Below are 17,529 nucleotides of genomic sequence, written 5' to 3' on the forward strand. Positions count from 1 at the left end.
AATGAAGTACAGATTAAAATAAAGTACTTTTTTTGGACCAGTCTTTAGTTTTTATTTGTAATATTTATTTTCTGCATACAGGTTTTCCTTGATACCAGGTGGGTCTTAAATTACCTATTTTCTGGCTGCACCAACCCATCTCATACTGAAATGAGAGGCCTGAGCCACCCCCCCCTTCTTGATTGTATAAACAACCTGAAATCTCTTTAATCATAGTGCACTGATATATTTATCTAATTATTCCTTATCAATGAAAACTCAGGAGTCATATATCAGAGTAAGAATCTAAATGATCAGAGAAGCAGTAGAGAAGTGACCAGTGACCTCCTATCTTTTTCATTTCTCCATCCCAAAATCCAAGACCCTCTCTAGCTCCACCCAACTACTTCCTGCCTCTCTATCTGTCCTCAGTCCTCCAAAACCCCTATGGTTAATAGAGAACATTTTTGAGATGGCTCAGCGGGTAGATTTACTGCCTGCATTAGCATAAAGACCTGACTTCATTGTCTGGGAGGAAAGCACTAATTCTGTCAAGAAGTCCATAATGTACTTTTACCTATCAAATCAACATGTGGAATGTATCATTCCAGGAGAACAAGGTACTTCACTTAGCCTAATAGTAGAAGTATAAATCTGTCATTTTTCTGGGAAAGAGATTGGCCCTATGAATCTAAAAACCTTTAAAAAGTACATGTGTACATGTAAATACATATCTTTTTAACTCAGCAATTTACTATTTGAGACACAGTGTAAGAAATAACTGGACAACTATGTAGATTGGCTTCTCTCAGTATCTCACATTATCATGTATGACAAGGTATTCCTTATTATTGCTGAGTAGTATCATACCACTTTTTGTTTACCCATTCATTAATTGAAATATATTTATGTGATTTCCCAGTTTTTTTCAGTGCTAGGGATTAAAATTAGGGTATCTCACATATACTAGGCTATCTATAACACCCAGGACAAAAGAAATGCTTAATAAGTGTTATTGCTCCAATTTATTCCTAAAATACTTTTTCTACTATGTCAGGCATTGGGAGAATGATGGTGAATAAGCCACGGTAATGATTCTTAGGATATTCACCGGTAATGAGGCAAGGGGAGGAAAGCACAGCAGATAACAGGAAGAGAATGAGTTCTAACAGAAGAATGGGCACAGAAAAGGTAAAAATGGTTTCACTGTTCTTGTATTATATGGGGAGGTACCTACTGAGCAACCAAAAATGATAACTGAATAAAATGTGAACACAGTCAACAGAAAGATCACAGGTGCAGATGCAGCTCTGAGAAGTTACTCAGGGTAAGCATGTAACATGAGGACAGTTCTGGACTGAGGACAGAGTTAGGGATCATTCATAATTTTGGGTTAAACAGAGGAAGCAGATTCTCAGAGGTCAGAAAGAAAAAGATAGAAAGGTAATGGAACTTGAAGTTGGGCATGGTGGCTCATGCCTGCAATTCTAATACTTGGGAGGTAGAAACAGGAGGATTAGTTCAAGACTAGCCTTTACTACATAGAGAATTTGAGACTAGCCTGGGTTACATGATACTGTTTAAAAAAAAAAAAAAACCTAAGTATGGTGTATTCCAATAAAGTTTGCCTGAGGATCAAAGGACAGAGCCAGCCACTAGATTAGACATAGAGGTTAGACAGTGGTGGCACACATCCTTAATCCTATCACTCCAGAGGCAGAGATCTGTCTGGATCTCTGTGAGTTCAAAGTCACACTGGAAACACAGCCAGGCAGTGGTGGCACATGCCTTTAATCCCAGTACTGGGAAGCACACATGCCTTTAATCCCAGAAGTGATGTTTGTGCAGAGTAAGGTATATGAGGCGAGAGGAAACAGAAACTCAATCTCTATAAACTGAAGATTTTTGTAGAGGTAAAAACTAGTGGCTGGCTGTTCTGTTTCTCTGATCTTCAGACAAATATATTAGGGTACACAATATATCACAACACCTAAGGCCTGTGAAGTTGCTCATCAGATAAAGGTGCTTGCCTGAGAGCCTGAATTCAATCCTTGGGACCACATGGTGGAAAGATAACTAATTACTGCAAGTTTCTGGGGGGTGGGAAGGTGGGGTGTGTGTGTGTGTGTGTGTGTGTGTGTGTGTGTGTGTGTGTTATGTGTGTGTGGTGATATTTTGAACAAATAAAATTTGCCTGAAGATCAGAAGACGGAACAAGCCAGGCATAGAACATAGAAGCCAGGCAGTGGTGGCACACACCTTTAATCTTAGCACTCAGAGGCAGAGATCTGTCAGGATTTCTGTGAGTTCAAGGCCACACTGAGCTACACAAGATTAATCCAGCCTAAAAGAGAAACAGAGCCAGGCAGTGGTGGCATACACCTTTAATTCCAGTGTGGTGGTATTGTGTTCCCGAAACATTGTGCACCCTAATAAACTTATCTGGGGTCAGAGACAGAACAGCCACAGTATTAAACATAGAGGCTAGGCAGTGGTAGCACACGCCTTTAATCCTAGCATTCCAGAGGCAGAAATCCATCTGTTCAAGGATACAGCCAAGCATGGTGACTCACGCCTTTAATCCCAGGGAGTGATGGTAGAAAACAGAAAGGTATATAAGGTGTGAGGACCAGAAACTAGAAGCATTTGGCTGGTTAAGCTTTCAGGCTTTGGAGCAGCACAGTTCAGTTGAGATCCATTCGGATATGAGGACTCAGAGGATCCTGAGGAAACAGGATCAGCTTGAGGAACTGGCAAGGTGAGGAAACTGTGGCTTGTTCTGCTTCTCTGATCTTCTAGCATTCACCCCAATACCTGGCTCTGAGTTTGATTTTATTAATAAGACTCTTTAAGATTCCTGCTACATTAGAGCTCTTGGGATCATACACTTTTAATCCCAGCACTAGGAAGGTAGAGACGGGAAGTGATATGGCTAGGCAGAGAAAGGAATATAAGGCAGGAGGAGACAGAAACTCAGTCTCTTTCAGGCTGAGGAATTGGTGGGGTAAGAGGTGGTAGCTGTGGCTTGCTCTACTTCTCTGATCTTTCAGCTTTTACCCTGATATCCGGCTCCAGGTTTTTATGAAGACCAATTAGGATTTGTGCAACCTGTGGGTGTGCTGTCTGGCAGTCAGACCAATTTACAGAGTCGGTTCTCTACTTCCATCATTACAGAAGTTCTGAGGTGTGAACTCAGGTTGAACTATCTTGCTAGATCTCATAGGCTTCTTTTAAAATTGAACAAAAATAAAACTGCTTCCCCCAATAACTTTAAGCAAAATAAATGAAAAGATAATAAAACCTCAGAGTTATATAAATTTTCACACAAAAAGGTAAGGTTTGATTATAAATATATTTTAATAAAGTAGCAATGAGAAAGATTTTGATGTTAGGATCAGATTAATTACTGGCAAGGATTCTTGGAATACACTGAGAAGTTTAGCACACCTCAAGTTTCTACCAATCCTAAAGGTGAGAATATGGGACATCACTAATTTTTCTCAATCCAATTATTCAATTTTTCTTTGACAGTTTATCGATCTGTATCTTAAGGTCTTTGCCTTGCCTACTTCATAAGGAGCTTTCTTGTAGCTTTAAAAAGAATCATTTTTACTCTATGTGTGTGAGTGTTTTGCTTGCATGTATACACATGCAGTACTAGCAGTGGCCAGAGAAGAGCATACGATCCTCTAGAACTGGAGTTGAGCTGGTTATAAGCTGCCATGTGGGTGTTGGAACTAAAGCTAGGTTTTCTGCAAGAGAAGCAAGTGCTCTTAAGTGCTGAGCCATCTCTGTAGCCCCTTTTAGCTTTTTGTTGTTTTAGTTTTATACTTTCAGCTTTTGTGTTTAGGTATGTGACACATTTTGAATTAACTTTTATGTAATTAATTTTTAATTAGGTTGAGTTTAAAGATCAGCCAGGATCTTTTGTTCAAAAGATTGATCCTTGGGGTTATGTGTGTAGCTGAGTACAATGCTTGGTGAGTACATGAGGCCAGGAAGTGATATCCCAGTACAATTTAAAAAAAAAAAAAAAAAAGAGTATTTTGTCCTCACTGAGTTATGTTGGTACCTTTGATGAAAAACAAACAAACAAACAACTATATATACTGCTTAAAATCTTTCATGTGTATCTAAATTTGTCAAATCTATTTACTGTATTCACTGTGAACATATAACCTTATTCTTTATTTTGGTAATGTGGTAAAATGATGAGAGCTGAAGTTCATACTAAACATTTAAAATTAATGAATGATGAATTAGAAGCAGGGATGCACTTAGACATATGAAGATTAAATTACAATAATAAAAAATTGATAGTGATTGACTCTAAAGAGTAAGCCTAGACAGAAAAAAATGTCACTTAAAAAAAGCATTTAGAATCGATACGTTAAATAAGAAATATCCAAATAACATTTGTAACAAATTCTAGCAATTAAAAAGAGATTTTAGAGCAGTATGGAGATGAGACTGGGCCTGCTTATGTGTTACGGCTAGTTGAGGTCAATGATGCAGTGAGAATGAATTCAGCTTCAGGCGTAGGTTGCTTCAATAACACATTCAGGAGATGTTCATGATATAGCTGGATATAATCAGCAGCAAAGAGATTGGAGTTGAAAATAAAGATTTGGGAGAAAATACTAAATAAAAGTTTTAAAGCCTCAAAAGTTGATAAGATTGAGTATGTGCAGGATAAGAAAAAGGTCAAGGAAAAACTCTAAAGGATGCTGGGACATTTAATGCAAAGAGAGGGACTTAAAGGAGAAAGAGCCAGCCATGCCTTTAATTCCCAGCACTCAGAAGGCAGAGGCAGGCATATCTCTGAGTTCGAGACCAGATTGGTCTACAGAGTGAGTTCCAGGACAGCCAGGGCTGTTACACAGAGAAACCCTGCCTCAAAAAACCAAACAAAAACCAAGATGGGTGAAAGATTGAATTTTCAAAGGGCAGGTAAAGAATCAGCCAAATATGTCACAAAATTAAAGAATAAAGACTATTTATTCTTGCAATATGTTAAATTACAAAGATCTTGTGTACCAAGGAACACAGAGCTGAGCTTAACTTTTATGGATGTTTCTGCTTTATTTCATAGAGAAAAACGGGATGTTAATAAAACCTTAAGAACCATAAACATAATGATGGAAAATAGAGAAAGGTATTACACATATTGTTCCACTTCAGGAAACATCTGGAGCAGAGAATATGAGGTAAAGAAATTCCATTGTTTATCTCGGTCAGTGTAACGGTTCAAGAAGAAATAAATAACATAATTGTAAACATTGGAATTGGTTGAATTTCCATGTCACTCAAATAGGTCACCTGAAGGGTCTGAAGAGAACTGCAGAAAGTTTTCTTTTAAAACCCTTCATTTAAGAGAGTCCAGAAGGTATGACTCAGAAATAATGAGTCATTTAAAAATAATAAAACTATTGCTTTGCCTGGAAAAATAAAGGGAATTTTGGTTGATGACTCAGTATGGAAAGTGCTTCCAAGAGGACAGTTTGGAAGAATACAAAATAGGTACCATAGAACTACTTGGGAAAACAAGAGAAGAAACCTGGAATATTTTATTCATTGTATTCAGTTATAAATAGTTGAGAAAATAAACTGAAAAAGAGAAATATTTTCATGAGATTTTATGTTCTAAGGAAATATATATGTAGGTATGAAAGAATAATATTTTGAGTTTAGAAATAATGTTTCAATGAAAGAAATATAGATTATTATAAGAACATTTTAACAGATGATCTAATTTTAGTATACATGAGGTAGGAAGTGCTTAAAAACTTTCCCCTGTTTTAGTTTATTATCTTTTTGTTGTTGTTTGAGACAGGGTCTCTCCATGTAGCCCTGGTTGGCCTGGAACTTGCTATGAAGATCAGGCTGGCCTCAAATTCACAAAGATCAGTCTGCCTTTGCCTCCCTGGTGCTGGGATTAAAGGTATATGCCCCCCAAAACTTACACATCACCAGTAGACATGCTAACCTGGAAGGAGGAGTTCTTGCAGAGCTGTGGATGCCCATAAAGGTTTCCTAGTGAGATCTGAACTTGCTTTACCCAGCAGGGCTGCATTCGGGGATTGCTTGACTTGTGTGGTTACTAGGTGTTTGGAAGGGTCTGCACTTGGCTGTGCTAGGGGGAGGTCTTTTGCTCTACCCCTTGGCATTCCTATAAACAGCTCTTTAGAAAAGACAGAAGGGGTCAGTAGATAAGGATCCAGGCCCTCCAAGGCTCTCCTGTGTTTCTATCTGTTTCTCTCCCCTCCGTCCATCTATCTAATATCCCTTATCCCTCTCTCCTCAAGAGGACCCTGTCATAAAATGTGGGAGCTGGTCTCCCAGCTGAGCTCCCACACAGGGCCCCACCCATAAACAAAGAACTACAGGTAAGACTCCTGAGAGAAAAAGAATTAGTCTTCCCCAAGGATGAGCCCCCTAATTGGTTATCCTATACCAAAGTAGTCAGTCCTGAAAGCATGTATGTACACATATAAGAAACACGAAACTGACTTAGCAGGTTACTATGCATTCTCTTGCTCTCTCTCCCCCTCCTCCCTCCCTCATGAAAAGAGGCCATGGATTGGAGAGGAGTAAGGAAAGGATATGGGAGTGCTTAAAGGAGTAGAAGGAGGGGAGCTGATGTAATTAGATTTTAATTTAAAAAATTGCAAACAATCCCTCTTATCTGTCGTAAACTGGAACATTAGTGGCTGAATGAAAAGCACCATGATGGCAGTACTCGGACACCCTGTCCAGCTTCTGCTTCTGTACCAACTCAATTGATAACCTGGTCAAGCCACTTCTTTCATTGAAATTTCACCTTCTCTTTTGGGAAAATAGTATATAAGAATTATTAAAAAGCAGAATTTTTTTTCTTGGTTTGAATTAGGAAAAACTGTGTACCAGATATTATTTGATGGGGAAAGCATAATGAACTGGTGATTCATTTTTATTGCATGCCATTTGTAAAGCTACTGGATCCAGAAAGAAAATTTGAGGGGCTGGAGAGATAGCTCAGTGGTTAAGAGCACTAGTTGCTCTTCCAGTGGTCCTGGGATCAATTCCCAGCACCTATATAGTGGCTCATACCTGGTGGTCTTCAACTGCAATTCCAGGTGATTTGATGCCCTCTTCTGGCCCTCGTGGGCAGTAGGCATGAACACAGGCCCAATATATATACATATAAATTTATATAAAATTATTCCCCCTCCTTCTACTCCTTCATACACACACACACACACACACACACACACACACACACACACACACATATACGTATATGTGTATATATTTATATAGTCTTTGTGTATGCCTAGAGCATATCCCATATATATATATATTTCTTTTAAAGGAAATTTGGAATTAAACTGTTACAGTTTTAAACAAAGAAACACTAAAGTTAGGGATACAGCTAACTCAGTGGTAGAAGATTTGTCTGGCATGTGTGAGACCATGAATTAAACTCCTATCATACTACAAAGAAAATCACTATTATTTAAAAAAAATCAATCACTATTATATATTCTAAAATAGCAAAAACAGTTGCCTTGGACATTGTACAAGAATTGATGGTAAATTCAGAGGAATGATTATGTTCTAAAGTGACAAGTCTTTGAGTGCTGCTGCAGATCAGATGCTCATCAGGATGCACAATTACAGACTCCTTGGGGCTGCCTCACACCTACCACAGTGGGATCTGGAAGAAAAGGAGGATGCCTAACCTTTGGTCAAGAAAGCCATCCCCAAATGGAGGCTGCCATGCCCACTCCTGGAGCAGAATCGGCACAGCTGGCTGCAGGACAGCAGGAGAGGTGCTGAGAGAGCAGAGGGGACAAAGCAGAAGGTACCTTCCCACACCATCTGGTACTATTCCAGTGTTAAGTTGGCTTTCAGAGGACAGGGAGGCATCACAAAACTCTTGTTGCACATTTTAGACTGAGGGGAGGGGAGTCAAATTCAAACTTACACAGAAAGTTTATCACTTTATATATACTGCTGTGGAGAGCAAAGTCTGGGAAGCAAAGCTAAGCAAGCAGGGTTAGGGTCTTTGTGAGCTCTAGCAGCAAACCAATGAGGCCCTAAACGAAGGGAGCTCAGAGTGTTGTGTAGTTGTCTCTTCCAGACTGAAACATCCCCTCCCGGAGGAAGGCTTCTGAGATGGGGACTGAATGAAACTTAAAAGACTCAAGAAGGAAACAAACCTTTCAAATCTCAGGAAACTCTAAACTCAGGAGACTCAAGCTTCCTGTCCAAGGTGACAACTGCTCCAGAGAAGAAAATGCAAGTTGTCAGGCAGACTCTACAACCTACTAAGCTGCCTGAGAAGTCTACAATGAATCCCAGCAACGCAACTTTTGAGTCACTGGCCAGGCTGGGCAGTGCTGCAAGCCACAGGAAAGTGTAACGGAACTCAGCTACTATCACAAGAGTTTAACCTTCCCAAAGGTCGAGCATGGCTTAAGAAATCTTGGTGATATTTTAGCTTTTGTATATATATATATATATACTACCTAGGTCCTCAAATGATTTTCTTATGTGCTTCCAAGAACTCCTAACAGTGTATTTATCTAAAATACCTATCAAGCATCCAAGGCCAACCAGTCTCCTGAACTAAGGTAACAACACCCTTATGGAAACAACTCCTGTCTCCTAGGTCAGGCGGATAGCCTTATTTCTTGTGCAATTTAAGGTGAGACCTCCTTTCTTATACAGCCTTACTAACATTATGGACTCCTAACTTCTTACCTAACCACTTCTAGGAATGTAGAATGAGCACATAAATTCCCTTTTTGATATACTAACTGATATTAGCTCTCAGCTGACTTCCTCCTTTACCACTTCCTTTTTGGGTAGTAAAAGCAAGCCTGATGGTCACTGCCTGAGGAAAACTCTTGTCTGCCTTTATGACTCTGTAAGAATCTAAGCCTGGTGATCTTGCTTTAGGAGAGCACTGCTATTGCATGGGTATATAACTGTATACCTCAGAGACTTGGAGAAGAATTTTGACTGGAGAACTAGCTAGAGAACTTGAGGATGGAGAACTGAGAGGGATAAGGGGATTTTGACTAGAGAACTTGAGGACGAGATGGAAGATGAGAAAGAGTCAAATGGGGAAGTATTAGATGGGTAAGAAAGAGATGAGAAGAACCTAGATGAGGCAGAATTAAGATAGAACTTAGAAGAGACAGCAGATAAAGGTAGAGAGTAATCAGGCAAAAAACAAGTTAGGCATGAGAACAGAACTGAAGGTGTATAGACAGGATTTTATCCCTGAGGAATAAAGTAGATGGACAAAGAGCTTGGTGTACTTAGATTCATTCCCCGAAAATAATTCTTGCCATTCATAGTTTCTCTTCTGGGCCCCTGGAAAGAATATTATTAAGGCTGGTCTTTTAATAATACTTGAGAGAGCAATGATGGCAGTTACCTTTGAGTCATTCACACTCCTGTAAGTAGTCCATCAGAATACTCTTTAAAGGAATCCCACTGGGCGGTGGTGGTGCATGCCCGTAATCCCAGCACTCGGGAGGCAGAGGCAGGCAGATCTTTGTGAGTTCAAGGCCAGCCTGGTCTACAGAGCTAGTCCAGGACAGCCTCCAAAGCTACAGAGAAAACCTGTCTCGAAAAACCAAAAAAAAAAAAAAAAAAAAAAAAAAACCCAATAAATTCACTGGTTCACTAAACGGGTGAAATTGTAGTTTTGGTTTGCAGTTGGTGTCCTACCAAGCTGAATAGACATTCACAATTATTTTAGCTTTAAATTCGGTGTCTTTCAATATTGCTGTGCAACCACAAATTCCTGTCATAATGTAAAAAGAGATTTATTTTTCCATTAAATTGTGCTGGGAATCAAACTCAGAAATTTGCAAATATACCAGAAAAGTACTTTACAATAAATTATACCCTAAGCCACTAAGAACTTATTAAGTAGATTTAAAAATACTAATTTACATCATTATATATAATGTTCAGATTACTGTAGAAAAAAATCCCATCTTTTCTCCTTTTGTAGGAATTTATGTGATGAAGGAAATGAGACAAAAAAGACTAGACATCAATTCATTCAGTATGTATTTATTGAGTCCCTCCTGAACCCTGATGATGATTCCTTTGGGGGTACATTTCTCTTTAAAGGCTATTATTAATTATCATTATTAGTGTGTGTGTGTGTGTGTGTGTGTGTGTGTGTGTGAAAGAGAGAGAGAGAGAGAGAGAGAGAGAGAGAGAGAGAGAGAGAGAAAGAAGAAGAAGAAGAAGAAGAAGAAGAAGAAGAAGAAGAAGAAGAAGAAGAAGAAGAAGAAAGAGAGAGGGGGGGAGAAAGGAAGGAAGGAAGGAAGAGAATATTAGGGTGTGTGCCAAAGAGAGCACATGGAATGGGAGGACAACTTTCGGGAGCCAGTTCTCTCCTTCTACCACATAGTATCCATAACTCAAACTCATGTCATCAGGTTTGCTCAGCAAGGGTTTTTTATAGAGACGGTCATCTTGCCAGCACTATTCTTTTGTTTGTGAGATGGAGTCTTGTAGGTCCCAGGCTACCTCAACTTTTTCCTTCTGCTCAGCTTCCAGAGTGTTTGGATTAAGGTGCAGGCCACCATGCAAGGGAATAATTTTTATAGCTTCCTTTTCTTTCCTGACAAGTTCATTTTGGTACAAATGAAGAGTGAAAGTATTTGAAGCCAAGTGGGCAAGTCCAGAGGAAATGAAATAGACACACAAAGTCAGGAAATTTTGTTTGAATAGAATGATAAAGAAATTCTGAAGTATGGTATGGGAGGAGCCTCAAACTACTTTTTTTTTAAAAAAAAGATTTATTTATTTATTATCTATACAGAAGAGGGTGCCAGATCTCATTACAGATGGTTGTGAGCCACCATGTGGGTGCTGGGAATTGAACTTCGGACCTCTGGAAGAACAGTTGGTGCTCTTAACCTCTGAGCCATCTCTCCAGTCCCTCAAACTACTTTTAATATAGTTTGGATACGAAACACCAAAGTTCTGCTTTGTTTCTGGCTTTGTTTTCAACAACAGGTAGAGACCCTGTCTCACAAACAAGTTTTTTTGGTTTTTGTTTGTTTGTTTGTTTGTTTTTGAGACAGAGGCTTATTATGTAGCCCATGTTGGCCTCAAAAGAGTGATTCTTTTGTCCCCAAATGTTGGGAGTGCTGAGATTATAGGCATGTGCCACCATGCCTGCCTTGTAAATATCCTGTTTATGTAAACATATAAATAGACATGTTCATATTTTAAAACAAAAGTGATATTACAACTTATTACTTGTTTTCTCAATAAAAATACTACTTTACATGAAAATTAAGATCAATTGTTATATGTGCTGGCTGGTTTTTGGTCAGCTTGACACAAATCTAGACATATCTGGGAAGAGGGAACTCACTTGAGAAAATGCATCCATAAAATTGGCCTATAAACATGTCTGTGGGATACTGTCCAAAAGAGTGATGTGGGAGGGCCCAGCTCACTGTGGGCAGTGCCAACCCTGGACAGGCGGTCTTGAGTTGTGGAAGAAAGGAGTCTGAGCAAGCCATGGGAGCATGCCAGTAAGTAAAGTAATATTCCTCTATGGCTCTACTTCAGATTCTGCCTCCAGTCTCTTACCTTGAGTTCCTGCCCTTTCCCTCAGTGATGAAGTATGACCTGAGAGCTGTAAGCTGAAATATATGCTACAGGCTATAGGATAAGATGAAGAAAGGAGAACTGGCAGAAGTCCAGCAGGTAAAGGTACTTGTGTGCAGACCTGACAACTTGAGTTTGAGTTCTAGGTCCCACAGAAGGCAGGAAGAACTCTTCAGAGAGCTGTCCTCTGACTTACACATACCTGCATGTACCCACCTACCTGCGTGTGCACACACAAGAAATAAATAGGTAGATAGATAATTCTAGTAAAGAAAGAAAGCAGCAAGGAAACAATCAAACTAACTTCCACTGTGGCGGCTTTCAAAATATTCTGAAGGAGGAAAGAATTAAAATATGGAAGCCTAGAAGTTTTTAATCTTTTAGATATACATGAATAATGTCCAAATCTTGTAGAGGAGGAAGAATTTACAAAAAAGAAACAAACATGAAAAATACTTAGTGTCTATAGAACAGACAGAATGTCAGAGAAAGAACTTAGACAACTAAAAACGTGGGTACACTTTCATTCACAATCACTGCTTACCAAGCAAGCATCAGACACACCCATCTAATACAAATTCAATGAGTCCTTCTTAATTGACTAGGTAACTAAAGACCTTATGTGTCCTCTCTGGGGCTCCACTTCCTCAAGAATTCATGTGGACTCTGCGGTTATGAACTGTACTTGTCAAGAGTTCCTACTGTAATGGGAAGAGCTATGCTTTGATCTTTGTAGATATGAGAGCTTCAAAAAATGTTTCACTTGAAAAAAGTAGCTCTGGTTCAAGTGTTAATACATTTACCCTTCAGCTCATTTGTTAATCAAAAATGGAAACATATTTATAACAAGAGAGATCTAAAAGTTACCACTCAACAATCAATTTTAGCATTATTAATGGTATGGCAATCAGGCAACACGTGGCATAATATGTAGGTTATAGTATCCTCTATGAAATTTTCTTATAAAAATACTTCATATTCTAGAACTAATGTACAGTGATAGTAAATATAGGACCTAAAGAAAGAAGTCAGTACTATAAGGACACAGATACTCACAATATAGATTGTTGTACAAAACAATATTGCCTAGTTCTCTTCAGTAAGTCCAGTAGCATGGAACTGTTATGTGTGTGTCAGGAACAGGCGAAGAGAAAGGAAGCAGAAAGAACATCAGATGGAAAGGATTTATCAGCTAAGTGCATGTTGTGAATATTTTAACAAGAGTGGTATACTAGTGTGTTCAGAGTATGATTCCTACCTGAGACGGAAAGCTACTGGAAAGCTCTGAGCAGATTTCACTCACTTTTTTTTTTTTTTTTCCAAGACAGGGTTTCTCTGTAGCTTTGGAGCCTGTCCTGGACTAGCTCTGTGGACCAGGCTGGCCTCGAACTCACAGAGATCCACCTGCCTCCGCCTCCCGAGTGCTGGGATTACAGGTGTGCACCACCGCGGCCTGACTTCACTTTTTAAACAAGATAATTCTGGGTATCATGATGACAACAAACTACAAAGAACAAAAGTAAAAGAAAAAGAGGAGACCAGGAAGGGGTTTCTTTAACAATATAGGCAAGAAGGATGTTTGTTGGTTTGGACCAGGTAGAAGACAAAGGGTGAAAGGAAGGTCAAGATTCTAGATGTATTTTGAAAGTAGAGGCAATGAGACAGATGTGCAGGTTTTATGGGAAAGGAGGTCAAGAATGAATCTTTAGGTTTTTAAAAACTGCGTTTTAGGGGCTGGAGAGGTGGCTCAACAGTTAAGAGCACACTGGATGATCTTCCTGAGGACCTGTGTTGAAATTTCCAGCACCCACATGGTAGCTCACAATTGTCTGTAATTCCAGTTCTAGAGATCCAACGTACTATGGCCTCTGTGTACTAGGCATGCATGTGGTACACAGATATTCATGCAGGCAAAACACCCATACAGATACAATTTTAAAAAAATTTCAAATGTTGTGTTTTGCTTTACTTGAACAAGTAGGTGTGAATAGATGTTAACTAAGCTATGAAGTGACAGGAAGGACAGATCTGTTGGTGGGAGGGGACGTGGTGGCGGCGGCATGTAAGGTCAATGGTTCCACGCTGGATGTCAGTTTTAGGATGCCTATTAGATATTTATGTAAAGGTGTCCAACTCCAGACAGAATTGAGATTGTAGATTAAGGGAAGAATTATGGGCTGTAGATTTGGTAGGTGGATCTCTGTGAGCTCAAGGCCAACTTGATGTACATAGAGTGAGTTCCATACCAGCCAGCACCATGTGAGAACCTAAAAAAGTTTAGGGAAGAGGAATCAGCAAAAGAGACTGAGAAATGGCTAGGCAGAGAGAAACTGTAATAGTTCATATCTGATTTAGACATCTCACATCTTCTAATATTCATGAATCCATGGTAAGTTAACTTAAACGTTTAGCAAGAGTAAAAGCGCCAGCACACAAATCAGGCAAAATATCACATCCTTCTAAATTACTGACAAGTATCCCAAAAGGCAAACAAGGCAAACAAAGACAGTGTTTCAAGGAGATGAACTCATCAGAACATTACATAAGTATTGAGAAATGGTAGATATCAGTATTGTCAACTGGTAAGTCAGACTCTGTCCCTACTCCTGGAATTATGGACACAGAAATATGGTGGTATCAGTTTAAAAGAAGAGAGAAAGAAAAGAAAAAAATTACCATTAAATATAGAAAATTGCTTCAAAAAGTTTTCTGTGAAGTTTATGTGAAATAAAGCAATACTTGGAAGTGAATGTAAGAAGCATTGTTTTTTTGTTTTTGTTTTTTTTTTTTAAATAGAAAAATGGGTACCTTCATGCAGAAGAGAGTGATTCAGGAGAGAAGAAAGCTGATGACCAAGTACTAGTTCTTCCACAGTAACAGGAGAAAAGGTAGAGTATATGAATGCCACTACAAGTGGGTTATGGTAGCTATGATCATGAAAGGTCTTTTCTGACTCAATTTTCTCAGTGGAGTAAGAAATAAGAACTTCTATTCAAAGTAAAAAGTGGGAAGGAGACAGTGATCATAGGAGGTGACTGAAGATATAAAACAGTCACCCTAGAGGAAATGAAATCAACAGCAAGTGACTAAGGAAATGTAGTATGATTGCCAGGCAACATTAAAGGTCAACTTAAGGTCATGATCACAGATTTAAAGCATGATGTATATAAAAAAAATGGTTTTATAGGCATGGACCAGGCAAAGAATTGGATTTAATTGGCCCAATGATTTAAGCCATACAAGGCAACTGAATTGAGAGGTACATAAAATGAGAACATATAGTATACAAGAGAGAGATGGTAATAAGTGTACGTGGATTCTAAATGTATACCTTTCCTATCTCCTGAAACCTTCATCCTTCTTCTGAGCCCTGTGGAACTTGTAGGTAGCTAACAAATCCTTATATCCTTGATCATATCTCAAAGGTTTTCAACTCCATCCACCTTCTTGGACACCCTGTAAGGATGCAACTTTTACTTAGCCCTTTTAGAGGAGGACTCTTCCCCACCTCCCCACTCCTCAATTGTAAGGGAGGACTGGTAAGTGCCCTTCTTATTCCATACTGCTAACTGCAGAATATTCTCCCTCTGTCCTTACAAAATCCTCTGCTCTGAGTCAGATATCATCAGTCTCCATTACCCTACTACCTTTCCTACTGCAGTCATTTATGGCTCTGCAAGGTCACCCTTTCCATTCCTTGGAAATTTTAGCTTCTGGCTCACTGTCACTTCAATACTATTTCTGTCATAATTCTTATTGATTTCAACATCCAAAAAAAAAAATCCATCTGATATCCTGGCTTCTTCATTTCTTGACAGTTTCTACAAAACAACACAGATCCTGTTCTCTCTTTCCTACCTGAGCCACTTTCCCTCATGGTCACACCTTAATCAGGCCATCTAAGAGTAAAGTTTAATATCTACATCTAAAGTCGCATCTTTGTTGTTATTGTTGTTTTGGTTTTTAAGACAGGATCTTACTACGTAGACTGGCTGGCCTCAGACTTATAGGCCAGTTCAGTCTGCCTGCCTCTGCCTTCTGAGCACTGCAGTGGGGCTAGGAAGATGGTTTAGTAGCTAAGAGAATGAACTGCTCTTGCAAAAGACTGAAGTTTGGTTCCCAGCACCCTCATCAGGTGGCTCACACTACCTACAATTCTATCTCTAGGAGATCTCATACCTCTGTTGATAGCTGTACTCATACATATATACTCCACCACTCCCTAATTATAAATAAAATCAATCCTTAAAAAAATTCCCAAATGAGTTTATAGTGAGGTAATTCTTCTATAGACATCTACTGGCAAAGTTGAGAGAATATAATATATCAGACATACGACTGCCCTCTGCAAGAATTCATGCTACCAACATCAATAGATAACAGAAAGCAAAGCCAGGAGATGTACCTGTAATTTCCAACACTCAGCAAGTAGACAGGCAGGGAGATCTTGAGTTTGAGGTTAGTCTTGACTATATAATAAGATCCTAACTCTTCCCTGCAAGCCTTTGCTAAAAATATAAAGAAAAATAACAACCAAATAGAAAGAAAAAAGGAGAGCACTAGGCATGATATGTTGTCCTCCCTCCTTTTAATCAGGCTCTCCAAGGGAAAATTAATACTATTATATCATCATTTATAATGTTGTGTTAAGGACAGGACATGTTCCAAGAACTGCATCATTATGAGGTTTCATGGCTATGTGAACATCATTGCACATACTTAGATAGGGTAGAATTTACTACATATCCAGGTTCTATGATATAATCTGGCTCCAAGACTATAAGCCTATAGACCTTGTTACTATATTGAATATTGCTGGGAGTTATAATATGTGACAGTTAATCTTTGTTGTTAACTTGATGGGACTTAGAATCACATGGATACATACCTCTGGGTACACCTATGAGGGTGTTTCCAGAAAGGTTAAGACCTACCCTGAATGTAGGTGGGATTATCCCATAGGCTGGGGTCATGGACTAATTAAAGAGGAGAAAGCCAGCTGAGTACCAGCATTTTGTTTCCTGATGGTACAAGCCATCTCATGCTCCTGACACCATCCATGCCTTCCCTGTTATAATGGACTGTATCCTCACAAACTGTAAGCCAAAAAAAACCTCTTCTTTTAAGTTGCTTCTTGTCAAGTATTCACAGCAATAAGAAATGTAACATCTAACATAATGGTGAGTACATATATAGCTAAACAAAAAAGATATACTAACTGAGACACCACAAATGGAACTTACAGGACTAGAAGTTTCAGTGAGTCAGTGACAGAACTGTCAGTGAATGTGAAGCCTCATGGCATGACTGTAGACTTTATAAGAACTACACTTAGGCTATAATAAATTTATATTTAAAAAACCCCTCTTAGAAACAAATTAACCTTAGCATCTGTAGCATATTTACCTTTTAAACTTTTGACTTTCATAATGAGAATAGGCTTAAATACAGACACACTGCATAGTTGTATAAAAATATTTTCTTAGCTCAAGTCCAGACAGATTCATTGTTGATTTTTACCAGACCTTTAAAGAACACCAATGAGCCTCAAATTCTTCCATAAAACATAGGGGTGACACTTCAAAACTCATCCTATGAATTTACTACCCTGATACAGCAAAATAAAAAAGGAAGCTTTAGATAATTTTTCTTGATGAACATAGACACAATACTCAAAAATCAAATTCAACAACACATTAAAAAGATCATTCATCATGATCAAGCTGGTTTTATTCCAGGGACACAAAGAGGTTCAATATACACAGATTAATAAATATACCACATAAACAGACTCAAGTATAAAAGCACATGGCCATCTCAACTGAGACAATGAGGCATTTATTCAGCCAGAAAGATGAACAAAACCATGTCTTTTGAAGGAAATGGATGGAAATAAAATGACAAGTAAAATAAGCT

General features: G+C 38.8%; 1 protein-coding gene across 1 annotated transcript in view; it reads right to left on the bottom strand.

Moving 5' to 3' along the window:
* Positions 1-17,529, bottom strand: part of Ppp2r3a (protein phosphatase 2 regulatory subunit B''alpha) — a 152,404-nt gene that overhangs the window by 116,481 nt on the left and 18,394 nt on the right. The gene's annotated exons all lie outside the window — the stretch shown is intronic.

Source organism: Onychomys torridus, chromosome 7 (genome assembly GCF_903995425.1).
Source record: "Onychomys torridus chromosome 7, mOncTor1.1, whole genome shotgun sequence".
In the NCBI taxonomy this organism is placed as follows: domain Eukaryota; kingdom Metazoa; phylum Chordata; class Mammalia; order Rodentia; family Cricetidae; genus Onychomys; species Onychomys torridus.